The 19,186-nt window shown below is 38.8% G+C and overlaps 1 protein-coding gene across 5 annotated transcripts in view; it reads right to left on the reverse strand.

Annotated features, from left to right (window-relative positions):
* The window catches only part of ROBO1 (roundabout guidance receptor 1), a 688,715-nt gene that overhangs the window by 86,534 nt on the left and 582,995 nt on the right, over nucleotides 1-19,186 (reverse strand). The window lies entirely within an intron of this gene.

The raw sequence follows: 19,186 nt of genomic DNA on the forward strand, positions 1-19,186 counted from the left end.
TTAAGGAAGTGAAGGAAATTCTTTATTCTTTAGTTCTTCACCTTAAATAAAGTAAGTTTAAACACTGATAAGCAGATGAGCGGAAGCAATTATATTCTTTGAATTCAGCTTTTGGGAGATAACAGAATTCCAATAACCCCCAAATCAGAATACACACTTACCTTTGTGATTCCAAATCTTATTATATTATATAAAAATGTACATTAAATGCATATGAAAATACCTGATCTTTCTTTAAAAGGATTTATTCCCCCATTCTATTGACTGAATGGTTGAAGAAGTTGCAAAGTTCACCAAAATGCAGCAAAATTTGTGCAGGCAGCTGCATATGTACCATGTTTACTTTGACATACAAAGAAAGTTCTTTAATTACAGAAAATACATTCTGAAGTGCACATATGCTTACAAGCCCTATCACTTTTGAAAGCCACTGAAGTTCAAGCCATGGGTGGAAGTAGACAATAAATAAAAGCCACATATGAAGCTACGTGAAAGGCTCTAATGTGGTCAGTGACAAGGAGGAGAGTGTTCTCAATATGAGGTATTTAGCTCCAGTTGCCTGCAGCTAGAAATCTATCCCTGGAAATTTGACATCTCGAGCAGTGTTGGGCTCTGATTGTCACTGTAGGATGTACAGGCACAAAGATGACAGTCAGTTATTGAGAAAAATGGACACGCACATGGAGCGTAGACAGTGCTGCATACAAATTTCATTCTGTTGCCTTTGGCACTCATTGCTTGAGAGCACAAGAGAAATGTCCTTTATCATTCAGAAAGCTGGTAATGCTGAAATTTCAGCGGAGATTTGAGGCATGAGGAATGAAAAAATAAAGGTGACCTGCAAACACACATTTTTCAAGAACTGATAAGCAGTTTTAGATTGCTGGCTGCCTGAACTGGTTAGCAGGGGAAGGGGATGTAAAGTATAAATAGAAGTCTATCTGTATTTATTTCTGTTTTACATGTCCCTAAATCACAGAAAGCAATGATTTTCCAAATAATGTATGCAAAGGACTAAAAAAAAACCCTGATTTTTGAATGATGTTCACTTGCAGTTTGGGGTACTTATATATCCAGATACATATGCAGAAATATATACCTTTTATGTATATAAACACTGACCACAGTGGATAGAACAAACAAATGTATTTATATGTCACAAGAATTTGCCAACTCATCTGATGATTTCAAACCCATGTAAACTGAAATCAGTGATTTTTGTGTATGTCTTCAAAGTCTAAATCCTAGTGACATTCAGTAGCATTTGTGCTCCTCTGTTATTTTATCACTTAAGAAAATCCCATTCAAATCCACCACAATATGACACAACTGCATGTCTTGCACAAATTGTAACCTTAAGCAAGAACAATCCTAGGAATGTCTTGTAGGAATCGCTATGAGACTCTCTTCAAAGTATAGAAGAAGAGAAGGATTAAAGCAGAAACATATGAAAAACTAAAAAGTCATTGAAAGCTGCTTTTCTTGCAAGTTATTTGAGATTTAGATAAAGAAGGAGACACAGAGGAAACATTCCCTCATGGATGTTGAGGCAGACTTCCTAAGATGTGACATGCATGCTGCAGGAGGCTGCGCTCACTACATGGAATTCTGAATGCACGTGCAAAGGGGTTTCTTTTGTTAGGTTGGTTGATTTCCTTAAAACATGAGAAGGGTTTAGAACTTTAGCTACAATGACGGTTATTCCACATGGAATTGTGATAAATTACAGAGCTACAATAAAATGTCCCACCACTGAATGTGGAATTACACGTGTCTGTAACTGGAGCAGTCACAGATGGCTAGAAGGAAGTGAACTTCCCCTGGTGGGCAACTACCAAAATTCTTCATTGCATTTTAAAAAACTAGGTACCCACCATCTCAATAAGACTGGACAATCTCTTCAGTTTAATATGACATTGCAAATGAAAACTGCAGCTATGAACAATTTATGTTGGCTATGTGCAGTATTTCTTCTCAACAGGCAATCCCAGGAATACCTATGGACCACAGAGCCATGGCTTTAAGTAAAAAAGTACACAATGGAAGACATGCATGTGAAATTAGGAACACATAAAGAATCACTACTGAATTTGTCTTACTAAGTTAATATCCAGTATTTAGAGCTGTAAACAGTCAAATCACCTTTGGAGACAGTACATGAAACCTTGCAAATTACAACTATTCATGATCTGTGTACACTTAAAAGCTAATGAAGGCATTTTAATTTGAGTGCTCTGGCTCTTCTCATATTTTTGCTCTTGTCCCAAAGTACACCAGCTGGACTTTATAGCAGCAAATGATATAATTTGCAAAAGTCACAGGCAGTGAGTGTACATTACATCCCAAACTGCCTGAAGAGTTGTGACCATGCTGAATACCAAGAGAAGTCCTTTCTTCCTAGTAAACAAATACAGAAAACAGTTCTATTCCACTACTCTAGTAGATATGGTTGTGTCATGGGAAAAGAATAGCTTTGCTAACTGCCAAAGCTAAAAGTCTAATTCTGGAAGTAAGTGTCATGTTTCATTTATACCAAAACGAAGCCAAGGCACTTTTTGACTTTTCACACCTCTTCGATATTTTGCTCAGTGCCTACCAGCAAACCTATCAGGGATTTACAAGTAGGATAATAAAAGAATAGCACTGAATTCTAATAAGAGAAAAAGATTGTGATCAGCATTTCACAGATGATCTTCAGCTACCTGTAAGATGTATGAATTATTGTATATATGCTAAGAAAATATATGATGGTATGGTGAGTTACAAAGACTTTTTGAAAGCTATTTTCTGTGACCTGCTTGCCTGACCGTATTTTGCTCCTCATCAGTAAACTGCTCATTCAAGCAAGTCCACTTCATTTATTTCTTTAAACAATAGTTGGAGATGTTCATACAGAAAACTCTAGGCACCCACAGAGTTAACTAGGTCCAGAATTGTAAATTATGACCACCCAGCAGCAAAAAATCATATACAAATAATGAATCAACTCAGTCAGCCAATAAATCAAATCCATAAAAACTTACCCAAGGGTTCTACAACATACCACCAAGAATTCAGTATAGCTGTACACACATATATTCTTATTCTGAGACCATATTTTATATACCTATGTGCATTGTGTATATGTGTGTAAATTTCTGCATGTATAAATCCATACCCATCTGTCTGTGTTATGAAATATTTTTATATATGTGGGTGATTCATTTACTTTTCACAGAAATGTGGTATGAAATATGAGACAGAATGAAGCCATAAGAGAAATGCTTGGGGAGTCCAAAAATAAATGTGAGTGACATTTTCTTTTAACTTTCTTTCAGTTTCTAGCTTATTTCTATTTAATAAATGAAATCTGCTCTGTTGCAAAATAATTTGAAAGCAAACAAATTAATAGGAAAAGCAAATTTAGACTGCAGAGTGAAATACTGACTTTTTGTGCTGCCAGGGTTTCTGCATATGTGATATCACAAATTTTATATATTTTAGTCTTTTACAGTACAGCATACACAATAACCCATTTTCTTTCATTTTCTAAATTGAAAGTGGTGGGCATGTAATATTAAACTGCCAGACACTGCCTTTGCTTTAAAAGTGTCCCATCTAATTATGAATAACAGTACAACAGTCGAAGTACAAGGTGAGTCCAGGCAATTGTAATTAACAGTGCCACCAATGGTATATCCAAGTGAAATGGAGCTTTTATTTCTTAGTTAAGAAACACAGAGTTTGTTCATTTCCCTCTGTCTGGTCTAGCATCCCAAAATATCCACATCACAACCCCCCACGGCAGGAGAGGCTGTCAGGGATGGAATGTCAGCAGTAGAAGGCAGCTTTGCAGTTCGAACAAAGTTGAACAAAAAGGAGTACAAATGACTATCTATCTTAATTTTTATTTAAAAATTTGTATCCTGTTCCAAGCCTTGTGAATCCCATATATTCTCCCCTACCTACTATAGCATGCTTAAATATCAGACACTAGACATCAAAATGTGTTTGGAGCAGGTCTTCAACAATGACTAAAGTTTGTTCTTGTTTAACTTCAAAGTTCAGACAGACGAGTCTGTCCTGCTTTCCGTTCCATTCTCTGGGACTCCAGGAAGGTACATGCTGCCTCCTCCAGATCAAACACACAAAAAAATTCTATTTGAAAGTAGTCTGAAACATTCTTTCAAGTGGTCTTCCTGCGCTGTAAATCTGTCATGACAAAGCGCAAGTCAATTGTTCCCCGCTACCCTACAGACGAACAAAACAGCTTTGCAATACAGACAGGCCTGAAGGCAGCCTAAAGGAAGGTGCAAAATGCATAGGAAGGTGGCTTTATGTAAAAAGAAGGTATTTAAAGTAGGTAAAATGACAATAGATTCAAGCTGCTGCTTCTGGCACCCCTGCCAATCTGATATATCAGAGACAGAATCAGATTCAAGTCCGTTCACAAGACTCCTTTTCCCACTTTTCTGGCCTCATTATTAATGGCTGTAACTACAAGAAGGTGGATATCTACAAAGGCTTAAGGGTTATCTGTGTTCTGAATTGCTTGGTGAATTCAGAGGCAGCTGACAGTTATTCAGCCATTGGCATTACCACAAGACACCAAATATCAGAATTACTTCATGTGTTTGAGGCTTCACCCAATGAGACTGTAGAAACAGCTAAGATACACGCAGAATTCCATAAATCAAGATCAGAAAAGAAAAATCCATGCCTCAGCATATGTGATTTTCAGAAGTCTGAAACTGCAACAAGTCCAAATTAACTTTCTATAAACATTTGGCTTTTGTTAATCACAAAGTAAGATTTAATTCAGAGGAAGATTTACTTCACAATAATCCGTATTGGCTCACATTAGTCAGAACTAAATTCTGAGCAGACAGCTATGTTTATATTGCAATATTTGAACCAGTGAAATACTTCTCTGAAATGCTTTCACAGCTACAGTATAAAACATTTTCTATGCAATACTTCCTTTCTTATTCTAAACCAAGATTAAAATCTTACAACAAAAGCATGTTACTACTATCTTCATGGTCTTAAATTTGTTCTATGAAGATCATCAAAAATATAAAAAAGAAGAAGCAAATACTTCATAAACTATTTTTCATATTGTTACTTGTTAAGTACAGAAAACACACTAAATTCAACTAATGGACAACAACACTTAGGCACATTTTATGGGTCACTAAAATTATATCTAGAACTATGAATCTTTCTGCATTATCCAAAGAAGGCCCTGCATAGGAATGATGAGTTTACAATGACAACTGTGAAATTTCTGTAAAACTGTAGATTTAACCCCATGCATAAATCTCCCCGGGATGCACTGGTGCACATATAGCTTTCACTACAATCAGTGATTGAAATCAGAAGTAAAAGTGAACTTGAACTGAACTCGATGTCTGGTATGTCTTCATTTGTCTTCCCATAAGCAAGTCAGAGGATTTGAAGTATCAGTTACACAAGAATTTTCTTTTAAGCATCACCACTACTGTGTTATTTATACACCTCCAAGGATAAAATCTCAGACCAGCCAGGGTTAATTTTCCACACAAAATCTCTCAGTTTTTAATTACCTTACCTAAAGAATCACAAACGTAATAAAGAAAAATAATACTAACTAACCACAAATTTTAAAACATAAAAAAATCCTACCTGGCAACCATAAAAGAAACTACATAACCCAAATCTCCAGAGGAATTAAGCAGCCTGTTTCCCATCATAAAAGAAAGACCCAGGTCACTCTGAGGGGCTGTGCTAGAGTCACCAAGGATGAAGACAAAGGTCCACCTACATCACCAGACCTGACTGCATGTGGCAGATCACACCTACACCCTGCAGACAGCACCAGGCGTGGAGGGAGGAGAGTACAACCACAAATGTCCAAAGGCCCCAGACTCTGCTGCTGATTCCAAGGGAATTTCAGTTCCTGGCTGCCACTGCAGGTATTGGCAATATTGTCATGCTTTTCTAAGTCTGAAGCTAATGTTGGCAGGATGACAACATGGATTTAAGACAACTGTATATCATGGGGTGCATTTCATCAATAGAAAATTTCCTACTCTCCCCTAAGAAAAGAGCAGCTGTGCAGAGCACAAGTCTCCAACTGTAGAGTCCTAATGTTCAATTTCAAACTTTAGAAGGATGGGTAGGTAAAACTTCACCAAGACTTGTAGTCTGATGAAAGACATTTCTCAGAGTGCACATTTCTCACAGTCATCGTGCTAAAATACAGTGGTTGTCAAGGTTCTTATGTAGGGTCTTCTAAAGGGAACTGTTCTGACAGGACTCAAGTTATCAAGAGATTTGAAGTGGAAGTTTGTAGGTCGTCTTCTACCATGAGCTCCCACAAGAAAAGGAAAGGCCTTCAACATGCAAAACCAAGGATCTCCTAGACTTACAAATCCAATTGTGAAGCAGCAACAAAATCCTCACAGTCTGAGAGGAGGAAATAGAAATGAATTATTCACGTTTTTCTCCTGGCTGGTCTGTGCAGCAGGTCATTATTTTCAGCTGTGGCTTCAGTCACTCCGTGACCTTCTGAGATGCAGCAGTTTTGGCTGACACTCCCACTTGTCTGGAAGAGAAGGCCCATCCCCTCTGAGCCTGGCTGCCCACTGCTGGCTCCTCACTCGAGGGATGCAAATCTCAGGCTCCCGGATCCTTCCCGTGACCGCTGCACTTCCTGCACTAAATTGCCTGTGAAAGCTTTCCTCCCTGGAGCTGGCACAGCAGCTTCCCAGGGGAAGAAGGATTTGCTTAGTTCCTCTGGGGCTAAACCTGAGCCCTTTATGGCAGAGAACACGCACTGAGAACCAAACTAAGCAAATAAAATTAGTCACAGGTGACTAAAATGCAGCAGATTCTTTCATACATTTCCAAATTTGTATTTTGGCAGTTTTAAATTTTGAGACAGATTGGACTTCTCATTGAAAACATTTTTTGTAAAAACTTTATAATCAAGGTAACTCCCAAAGAAGTTTTGGTCCTGCCAACTAATCACTACAAATAAACAAGTATTTTGCAAAATTAACCTTGAAAAAAGAATGTAAAATGTTTTCTAACATACCTAAAAACCTACTGATTCTCTGTCTTTTGACCAAGATGACATGCCATGGAAATGAGACCACACTTCAGAAGAAGGATGTAAACCCATGTTAAATTCCTATTGCATTTATCCCTGAGTGAGCCTAAGTTCAGTAGAACTGTTTTATAGTAAATGCTGGACACGAAAAGTTGTGAAAACATTAAACTTTTCCCATCATTTGTAAAAAAGAGGAGCATATACACTGCAATGCTGATTTTCCATGAACAGTTAAACACAAAAGTCATATATTAATCTGCCACATTTCACTCTTCCATCACTGTTCACTACAGCTCTTGTGACTGCAGCACATGCAAATCATAAATCACAGATTTCCTTGTATTTTTTGTGGTTTGCACACAAGACTTGCGTTACAGGACTGAGGCAAAAACCTGCAGTCATAGGCAACCACAAGCAAATCTTGAGTGTAACTTTCATTATTTCTGAAGGACTGCTGAAAAACCACTGGGCTAGACTTTACAGTTACAGAAAGCCCTCTGCTTGGAAGATGCTAAAATTAAACTCACAAAGAATAAGAAGCAGAATGTATGCACAGAGAAGCAAAGAGCAAATCCCCAATTTCCCCAGCTCACAGAGCAGCCCAGGACCATTATTTTTGTGCTCAACTTTAGATCCTCCAGAGAAACTCCACAGGCAGGGTACGACCTGCACATCTTGGTCCATCCACAAACGTTCTTTGTTGCCACAGACTTAACAACACAAGGCTGATCTTCAGCAACACACAGCCAAGCCAGGAGCTACTTGGAGCTTCTTTTACTCATGAAATAAGCCAGCCCAGGTTGCAACCAAGCAGAAGAAAGCATACACTGCTCCCATGCTCTACATGTATGGGAAGCAGCGCTCCCTGATGCTCACATGTGCCATCCTTTAACTGTGAAAGCCTCGAGTGCTGCTGTTCATGGACATTGAGAACACACTGCCCTCTGCTTGGGCTCTTCCCACCCAGCCCTGTGCCTCTGGAGCAGCAAACCCTTATTGCTCAGTGCATAAATGGAAGTGAAAAGCCAGAGAGAAGGAAGGGAGCAAAGCCCAAAAAGCGGCGCTGGGGGCTGCCCCAGCTATTCAGGCAGGCTCTGGAGCCCTGCTGGGATAATTGCTTCCTGCACAGCAGCTCCTTGCTATTCTTCCCAGATGCCACAGTGGGTTTAAACTTCTGGCACAATTCTTGTTGGAGTTAAAAGGTTATTGTAAACTGCACCAATGGAAAAGGCTAAGAGGGAAATGCGGCAGCAAGGGAGGGAGAAACTGCTCTGGACACAGAAATTACTAGCTGCTCAGTTTTTCACATTTGTATTTACAAAGCAAACTATCTGGCCAGGTTCTGTATGAAAATCAGTCTCCTGTTTGCTGATGTTTGCTGTTATTGGAGCAGGCTTGTAAAAATGGCAGAGAAATTGAAATTACTCTGCACTTTATTTTCCTGTTTCACCTTGTGACTGTGTGCACGTCTCCTTTAGAATTAGTAATATCCTGTCATAAATGAGAAGCTTTGACAGCTTCTGTATGAGCAGTGTAACAAGAACATAGTGAATAAAAAGTAATATTTACAGAAAACTAGAAGTGTTACTTCATCAGATTTCAGTTCACTTGGTACAAATTACCTTTTTATGCCAGTGACAAGAAGCTAAAAACCTGCGTATGCCCTCCCACAGCACACTCTCTTCCCCAAAACCACAGAAAAAGCTCACACAATGCTTCCAATACATACAAATACAAATACTGAGTCTGAAGTAAACACTTCACTTCTAAGACATTACTGTTTCTTTGCCAGCTACTTAGCATGACAAATAAACAAACAGTTATAATTTTGCATTTAACACACATCTATCTCAGGTTCTGGCTCAATTTTTCAAAAGCAGATGGCAAAATTTAGGAGTCCATGGCTGCTGGAGAAGGTGTGTGGTAGTCAGCATTTCTGCCTGTCAGACGGACATATTAACATGTCCAGGTAGTTGAATTTGCAATTCCACTTTCCAGACCTCATCCTGAGTGCTGATCACCAAAAGGAGCTGCCTGTAGCCATGCAATGCACCCAGTGCCACCATGGCCATGGGGACAATTTAAAAAGGGGAGCTGCCCTCCACAGAAGGTCTGAACTCACCATTCCAGAGGCACTCTCTGACTCCAATCAGTGCCCCAAATATGCAAAAATATTTAGAGGGAGAATATTTTAGAGCGGCATTTCTTTGTGTTGTAAAGACAATGATGCAGAAAAGACACACTAAAGAGTGCCAGGGAAACTTGACCCATGTGAACAGGCAAGGAAGATAGTATTTAAAGGACTATATTGATAACATCCATGCAAACAAGAGACCTTATCAAAAAGCTTTCCTAGTCTTCTTGTCTACTTCTCTAACACAAACATTAACAGGATACATAAACAAATTACAGTATGTCACATGAGTACCCTGATGTCTGCCCCAAGGTATAAGCTTACAGAAGAGTTTGTGGACAATAAAGATCATCCTTGTTTATCATAGAGGACACAGATCTACTGTTTGCACTTATTTATATCCAGAAAAGCTAAATAATTGATATTTGCCACTCTTGCAAAATGATTATGGAAGAGTCACATTATGGATTTCAAACGCTGAATAAGCATTCAGAATTAAGGAGGAAGAATCTAAGAATTCTCAAGTAGGATAAATAAAAAAAGAAATATTCAGTGAATCTAAGAAATCATCAAGTGTGCTTTGTATTTTGCATTGTATTATTAGTGACTATCCTTCATGTGTTTCAACCAGACTTTTTCTAGGACAGGCATATTACTGACTTTGGAAGACAAAAGAAAGCAAGTTTCTTCTGAAAGTGGAAGTCAATCATGACCAGATAAGCAATCATTTCAGAGAATGTTTGATAAAGAGTGAAAAAACATGTTCTGATAGTTGTCTTCTCCTTTCCAACAGTTCCATGTGTTAGTGCACATTTGACCAAAGTACCATAAAATCATAAATAGTTTTGTCATTTGATCAGATTCACTTTCAGTGGATTGCAATGAAATATTGCACGTTTTTCCAGACCTAAAGTTTGGGACGAAATGTTTGGTAGAATATAACATGAATATTTTTGCTATATTTCAGAAGAATGCTTAAATATTCTTAAGTTTCTGAAAACAGAAATTCCGGACAAACCTACTACATTCAAAATTTTGTTCAAAACCTGGCAAGCCTAAAGCACAAATGCTGTATTACAGATATTATTACTGGCACTTGCAAACATGCATGCCAAGAACAATCTGATATGCAGGGCATTCTATGCATGGAATATTAAAATAATAAAATATTAAAATATTTGCTGTATTTAGAGTTGCCTTTAATAATGCATTAGATTTGGTTCTTGGCTCATCTTGCAAACTAATTTCATAGCAGGATTGCCTGGAAAGTTACCACAAAGGTATTACTTTATGATCCTTTTAGTTTATGAACTTTTCAACAAATGCTTAAGAGAAATTCATCTTGAGGCAGAGGACTGGGCCTGACACACTTTTAGCCCAACCAGCAACTCTGTCCCTGAGACATGAGAGGAGACAAAAAACCAAAGCAGGAAGAGGGATTTAATGAGATGCACACTTCTGTGGGGAGCAAAAGAACATAAGTTCGTGAAATGTGGACTTGGAAGAAAGAAGGTATACATACAGGATTCCATTGGAAAGGAGTTTTATATGCCAAATTAGTCAGGTAGGCACATAGATATCAGAGTGGCTTCCAGTGTTTCTTTTTCTGTTGTTAAATGAACTTAATCATGTAGTTAAATAAAAAATACTTTGTCTTTTCAGAACCCTCTTTCATGGAAGTGTCAACTACTCCAAACACTCCCAAAGGGAAAAACCATTGGGTCACACCTAACTGGAGTTAGCACAATTGCTATTACTATAAAAATTTTCAGACAAGTCTAAGAGAAGAAAACTTACATGCATCTAACTGAAACGAGTGATTTAAGGCTTGCTACCTAAAATAATATCTTCAAAGGATTAATGGAGAGCACAAAAAAGGATACAAGCCCTGTCCCAGGATCATCTCAACTCTCTCAGCTGAATGTAAACTGGACAGAGATAACTTTGTATATCATTTGAATGCTGCAAATTGGTACCTAGGTGTAATGTTTGTAGACTTCTTTTAAAGACTGCATTTTGTAGCAGGTAAGAAGCAAAGAATACAAAGGTAAAAATTACTGTACTATGGGCTGCTCAGGGTTAAAAGTAATCTCCTCCACAAGCAGAAACAAAAAATCCCTTCATATTCTCCACAGCACCTGAATAAATACATCATCTATACCTTATAAAACATATCAACACAGGTAGTATCAATTGTCCAATGAGAATTTGCTGAAGTCCTTTGAAACAATGTTCAGAGAGAGAATTAATCGATTCTGCCATCTCTTGGTTTCATTATTTCATGAACACAAAACTGATGGCCATTAACAGCATCCAGAAGTAGGTGTGGTCAATCAAATGTGTTTCATCAGAGGACAATCTTGGGGAAAAAAATGAACTCTGCTAAGAGTACATTTAGAATCATAGAATTGTTAAATTCAGAAAAGATCTTCAAGATCAGTAAGTCCAACTGATAATGTACAATATATTAAAACAATATTGTAATACAACTTGGAAAACCTGTGTCAACAGACTTCTCTTATTAAAAAGTTCTCTTGGCTGGTTTTCAATGCCTCAGACAAGTATTTGTAGATACCATTTTCTGGATTAACAAAACAAATCCCATTTTAATTATAATCAGCTTATTATCCAACATGATACCTTGGTAAGAGAATTCCAAATAAATAAAGGGTCCTTAACCTGTCAGTAACTCGAACTTATGCCACAGAACCAATACTTAAGGCTGACATTTTGTCTGTCACCACAGACTTTTTTGCATTGTGCAGCACATATGAATGTGTCTATTTTCAAATTTAAATAGAAAAATGCTTCTTCATATTTTTATTTTTGTTTGTAGTCTTAATTATTAAAACAGGTGGCTGTTTTAATAAAAGCAGAGATAAATCTGGAAGTTTTAAAATTTCATGTCTATTTTAACATAAAATTAGGAAGAAACACAATTCACTCTCAAAAATCAACAAGACATATTTCTATGAAAAAGAAATGAGGAGCTGAGACTTCAGTTTAAGTTATGTGCAACAGTGTAGGTTGATAAAGGCTCCAAAAGCACAGGTATCCCTAACATCAGAAGCTGTAATGATGTGTTAACCTTGGTGACAGTCAGAAGAGAAGGGTCAAAGGTTCAGCTGGCATCCCTGGGGGGGATCCTTCAAGGTGAATTTGAGACTCATTTTCAGGGCAGCACAGTAAAACTGACACTGCACTCTGAGAAATGTACGTGCTACAAAGATGAAGAACTGCCTTTTTCTTGAACTTGCTATTCATAGCAGTAGAAAAACTGGTCTTTGTTAGATGGTTAAAGTAGGGAGAACACAGTTCGCTGCCACTCGAGATAGGAAAAGATAACATTTTTAAAGATCATGTCTCTTTTTGAATTGAAAATAATTATCAGAGCAGGCTTGCAATCTAATTTATTCTGGTTGCTCCATCTACTCTTAATTTTGTGTATTTTAGAAGTTATTTCCCCACGTTCTACTTAAAAGGTTCAGATTGCTAAAGTTAAGGTTTCTCCTCCCGCTGAAAAAAAACCATTACATCTACCTACCTTTATTAATCTCAAGAAAAACAGATAGAACAGGTGACCTCTTACAACACCAAAGCCTTGGATTATCAGTGACAAAAGCAGAGTAACAGTTGTCACCGCCAGTCATGCAATTTCTAATATTTAAAAATGACAATGCAAAGGATATAGGCAAAACAGGGGAATCTTCTTAGCAGAAAGTCTCATTAGAACAAAAACTGAGAATCAACATGCAGTATGTCCAAAAAGCTGGAATACTTTGAGTACCTTAATGACAAACAAGCCAATAAAAAGAAGTGAAGCAATAACAACATTAGCAACAAAAAAGTGAAGAATGTAAACTCATTTCGCACATCAAACAGAGGCCTCTTCTCTTGCTATAAATTATACTGTATACTTCCCTGGAAAGTATTAGTCTCAGGAAATACAATGGTAAAACTCACACTGATTTCAGTAATGCCAGAATTCCACCCTGAGAGTTTAGGATGTGTGCAAAGCCTATTTTAGTGAAACATGTTAACCATGCAGATTTCCCAGGAGTTATGATCATGCAAAGTACCTGCTCTGTACACATCCCTAAATTATTACAAACCCCTGAGATCCTTGAATACAAGGGACAATAATCTCAAAACCACTCTAGTGCTTCAGCATATAGTTAAATAATAGAGATATTTTCTTTATAATCACAGAAAATCTCTAAGTTATTGTAGCTGGGCTAGATCCTGCAAGTATTATAGAATCACAAACACCTGGAATGAAGCATGGTCTGAATAGAAAGTGAGGATATGATTCTACCGTTTTGTCTACCAAAAAGAGCCTATTTATGATTTAGGATGCAATAACACTTCACACTTTGCAAGGTGGCACAACACAGCTTTGTGGCAAGTGTCAGGCTGCTCTACATGTATGAATGAATTCAGGTCCACAACTCATGAAACGCTGAATAAGAAGAACTGAACAACTTCAAGGCTTGCCCAAAATCACAGAGGAAGATTGCAGCAGCAATCTGCTCTGCTTAGCTTGCAGACTCTCTACCTCAAGGCCATCTTTCATTTACTGCACAATAATTTTCTCTGTAGGAAAATGTTTTGCAGGACACTTCTAGAAATCACACTGCAATGACTGTACAGTCTCATGGCAAAACAGATCTTCTGTGATTCTGTTCAGTGTGCAGGTCTGCCAGAGAGCACAAATACTCATTTCTGGAATACCTATAATGCACCAAGAAACTGTTTTAGTCAGGTACCTGCAGCTTCTGTGGTAACACTTTATCCTGAATGAGCAATTTTTTTTCCCCTTCTTGATTTTCATTAGGTCTCACTCCAGGAGAAATGCTCAAACTGAACACCACTGTTCAAAGAAGTCCTAAGAGACAACTGATTTCATATGAATGGGGAGAGCAAGATGTACAGAGTTTGAAATGCGAGGTGTGCTGGGGTTTACTCTGAGCCATCATGCCAACATCTTTCACTTTCAAAAACCCGACATTCTGAATGGCATAGACACTTAGGAAAACAATGATGCAAAACCCCCAGAAACTCACAGTTAAGAGATCTTGATCCATCATCCTTTTGTTCAGGAAACCAAATTCCATATTTTGTGAGGGAGGACAAGTTACTCAAGCACAGATATCTCTACGGCTAGTTTCAAACTTCAGTATATTCCATGCGGCAGTAGAACCATGAAAGCTTTTCACTTTCTCATGTTTAACTTTTTTTAACAGCATTATTTTCCATGCCATTTTTTTGGGGTTTATTTACTCTAAAATTTACTCACTTTTACCCCTCTTCTCTCAGTGTAATTTATTCTCCCCTGTGCTGCCAGAACCAGGAGGCTGAGGAGAGGCAAGAAGACAACTGACAACAGCAGTAGACAGAGGCAAAAGCAAAGCTGCTGAGTTAGAAAAAACAAGATGAGTATAAATAGATCCAAGTGTAACTAACCACCCACACTTCCACGTTAAACAAAGGAACAATCTTCATGTGACCACGTGCCAAAGAGATTCTTGTTAGATAATGATTTTTAAGAAGGAAAAAAAAAATCAATTAATTGCTCAGTGCAGCCTGAGTATGAGCAAGAATTATCCTACATCTAGATTAAAAAAGAAAGCGCATTTGTTGGTTTTTTTCTTTTCCTTTTTAAGGAGGACGACCTCTTGCAGGCAGACTTGGCCCTGCATAATACTACACAGGAGTCTGGAATAACACCCTGCAATGTGTGTGTGAATCCCTCACTACTGCACGTGGTGAATATCTGAACTTGGCAGTAAGTAATTGTGAGTATATTATTACCTGGAGAGAGAGAAGTACTCTGTTGGGTTGAGGAAACCCAAGAACTGAGAAATTATTATTTTTGAAGTGCTGTGATTTGGACTAGACTTTTCATATAACCAGAAGCATCACAGGAAACTCAGTAAGGCAAAACTATCCAAACAAAGTGAAATAAGCAAAAGTGAAGTTGACAGAACTTTCAAAAAGTAGACCAAAAAATCAAAGCAAACCAAACAAGAAGCTCTAATCACTTACAGCTGTTCAAGGCTCCAAAAACGGGCACTGTTCTTCTCTACTATTTTTATTCTACATTTTTCTTTTGATTATGAGAACATAATATGTGCAAACTCAGCACACAGATTGTTGAGGTTTTATTACACATGCTTTTAGAGTTAGTGTCATTTTTACTTTACAGAAGTAATTCCTAAAATAAGCATGATACACAATAAAGTCTCAGTTAGCAGTTATCTGATATTTAGATTTTAAGTGACAACATGTGGCTGCTGTGGTGTGCAAGCAAGTAGGAATATCAAAAATGCCAAGTACAATCAAATTTATAAGGTCCACTGGAGACTTTCAAGAACAAAAATGTACCCTTTTTTTTCTCTCTCCCATCCCCCAAAATAGAGAGGGTTTCATTGTTTGGAAAAGAGCAAACACAATGAGGAGCTAGGTTCCTCCACTTCACTGTATAGACTTGCCACAAATAATACATGGATTTCTGCAGGGTATCTCTATATTAAAACATGCTTTACAAATGGAAATATCCCGGTATAAGAGCATAAAATAAACCTAAATACAGTTAAAAAAAAAAAAAGTCTGACAGATCCAGGAGGCTACATGAAAGAACCTTGTAAGGCAGAAAATTTGTTTTGCACATTTGATCTGCAGGGATCCTAAGTCCCATGTCCAATGGAATCTACTCCGAGCACTTTTTCTGCCTGTACACAGCTTGCCTACTTCTCACTGTGAATCCTAATGTTCAGTGTGTCAGACTCATAAAAGCCAAGTTTTTTTCTACATTACTTTGCCACTCTTTTGTTTTTTGCTCCTGAGGAGGAATGAGGGAAGGCACAGCACTCACAAATGAGCTGGGGAAAACAGCGTTTCCAGAAATGGGTTTTTGATTTAGAGAAGGATGCCCACACTCTACATTTAAGACTTCCCTGCAGCTGATGAAGGGAGGGGAAGGGAAGAATTAGCTTTCTAAGCCCAGTCTTCATCTTTATTGTCTGTAATATAAGCAAAGGCTCCTTTCCTGACTGCTTAGAAAAACTAACCAAACAAAAATGTTTCTTTTTCATTAGTAGAATAAAATGAATGAAGAAATAATTTCCCTCCCACATCCTTTTTTCATCTCTCTTATTCATCCAAAAAAACCCCAACAACGAGACTGTCAGCCAAACAAAACAAAGAATTTACTTTCTCAGCATAATAAATCACCTTTGCTCCTAACTATCCAAATCATAAAGTCCTGCACACCCTGGATAGCTCAAGTAACCTAGTCTGAGATAACAACCACCTGGCTTTTTATTATTTTTTAGGGAGAAGCTTCCCAGACACCATTTCTATAATTTCACATGGTCCCAGAGGTTCAAAACACTCAATAAGCCATTTTAACAAGAAAATGCAGATAGTCTAATATCTAGGCCTGTAAACGTCCCAAAACTCAGAGATCTAACACATACTCTATTTGCTGCAGGCATTTATTTTCTTTTACTATCTAGGTCATCAATTCATAACTAGGGACAAAAGAAATCCGTAGAGAATTTTCACTCAATGAGAAGTTTTCAAATTCCTCCAAGTCCACAGAGTATCTGCAAAAGAGCCCCATTCTCTTTTGCTTCACTTTCACAATGGAAAGCTAAAATTGGTCTAAAATAAAGCTGACCATAGAAAAATACACCCTTATTTCACATTAAAGAAGTACTTCTCACTACTGCTGGGTGAAACAATACTGAGAAACCATAGTTATGCATGTCTAATGCTGACCTTTTTAAGTGTTAAGAAGACAAAAATAGGGGGAGCAAAGGACATCACTGATGCAAAAGAACATTTTTCAAAGTTGTGAAAAACCCAAAAGAACAGATAGTCTTACAGCTGTAGGGTCAAATATGATCAGCAATAAGTTGGTTTAAAATGCCATCAGATCAATGACCATAAGGAGCCTTTTAATCTAACACTGAATTATGATGAGTTTTAATTCCAGTACTTTTGGATAGCGTGAACACCACCCATAAATCTGATAACCTCAAACAGCGGATGACACTATTACCAAGCATGCCCTTGGGAACACAGGAGGTGAGTTTGGTCCCAAATGCAAAATCCAGTCTCTGTGATAGCCAGCACAAGCCAACAGACCCTGGTGCTCTCCTCAGCCTGCAGATGTCTGACATGGGGCCACCTTTTGCCCTGCATCATGACGCTCCTTCCCTTTTCCCTAATTCCAGAGAACATCATTTCCCTTTGGAGACGTCTGCTGGGAAGACATATCACATCAAGTGTCAACCTAAGCATGGTTTACCCTGTGCAGCACAGAAGATTCAGGGCTAATAATGAGCCATTAAAACCCATTAGAACAACGCTGGGTATTGAGCATGACCTGAACACCTGCGACTGGTGGGCTTCTTCCTCACCATTTTCTTACAGCAAATGGAGAAAGCACCTCAAAGAAGCATTTGGGACAGATGATGAGTCCAGAGGACAAGGCTGGTGAGGGAGCTGGAACACAAGCCCTACAAGGAATAACCGAGTGAGTTGGGGTTGTTTAGCCTGGAGAAAAGGAGACTGAGAGGTGACCTTATCACTCTCTACAAGTTCCTGAAAGGTGGCTGTATTCAGGTGGGGTTGGTCTCTTTCTCCAGGCTGCAACTGACAGAACAAGGGGACACAGTCTTAAGCTGTGCCAAGGGAAATGTAGATTGGGTGTTAGGGAAAAGTTTTTTACAGAAAGAGTGACGAAGCAATTGAAGAGTGATGAGGAATTGTCTGCCTGCGGAGGTGGTGGAGTCACCATCCCTGGATATGTTCAGAAGTAGAGTGGATGCAGCACTCAGTGCCATGGTTTCATTGAGGTGTTGGGGCATGGGTTGGACTCGATGATCTCCAAGGTCTCTTCCAACCCAGTCATTCTGTGATTCTGCAAGAGCTGCAGAGAAGAAGGGAACATCCACATGGGCATTTTCAGGCTGTTTACCTTGGTTTGGCACACAGATGGAGACATCAAGCTCCTTCAGCCCGCAGTGCCACGTGGTCTGCGTGGCCGTGTCAGCCCTGAGCAGTGCCGTCTCGCAGCAGGGCTCCTTAGCCTGGGCTCGGCGCCACCTTAACCACTGCCAGATGGCTGCCACAGCCAGCCCACAGCCCACATCTGCCCGACAACATCTGCACAGCCACGCTCCTCCCAATGGCAAACCCGAAAGGCAGGCTGCCTTTTAAATAGGCGAGCCTTGTAAATAGGTCAGGATTTCCAATCCACACCAAGGTGTAGAATTCGAGCTCTCGCTCTTGGCAGCTGTGGTCAGGGCTGCGAGCTGCTCGTGGATGTGTTAGAGATGAGAAGTTTTGTTTCAAAGGGCTGAGTCTGAAAAATGAAGTGAGGATGGTCAGACTCCAAGAAGGATGGAAGAAGAGAAAAAGGAAAATAGATACAGAAATAAAAGTCCATGTGATATTTTAGCCCAGGCTATTAATCAGATTTTCTACAACCTTCCAAGGTGAGTGTGGTCCTCTGCAGAAGGTAACGTTTTTTACAGCTCAGCCAAAACCCCGACTAACAACACACAAAACAATGTGACAAATGATAATCAAAGACTAATGGAGCACTGAAAAGAGCTTGGGTATGCATGTGATAATTTAAAAAAATCTTACATGGGAAGTAGCAGCATAGCAGAAGAACCCTTTGTCTCAACAGAGTGGGTGTGCAGATGTGGAAACATGAGTGGTTTAGACACGGCAGGGGAAGAGGCAAGCGTGCAGATAGAAGTGAGGGCAAAAATGGGAAAGGTGTCCTCATGACAAGGCAGGAGAAAGTACAAGCACTTGGCAAGGAAAACAAGGGAGAGGTGGTCCAGAAGAAACATCTTCAAAGTTTTCTAGAATCTGGAGAGCAAAAAGATTTCAGCAGGAGCAACAGGGATCCTGAAACAGAGCTTTAAGTGTGAACACAGAACAAGAGTGTCACATCTTGG

The sequence above is a fragment of the Camarhynchus parvulus genome, chromosome 1 (genome assembly GCF_901933205.1).
Source record: "Camarhynchus parvulus chromosome 1, STF_HiC, whole genome shotgun sequence".
NCBI classification, from domain to species: Eukaryota; Metazoa; Chordata; class Aves; order Passeriformes; family Thraupidae; genus Camarhynchus; species Camarhynchus parvulus.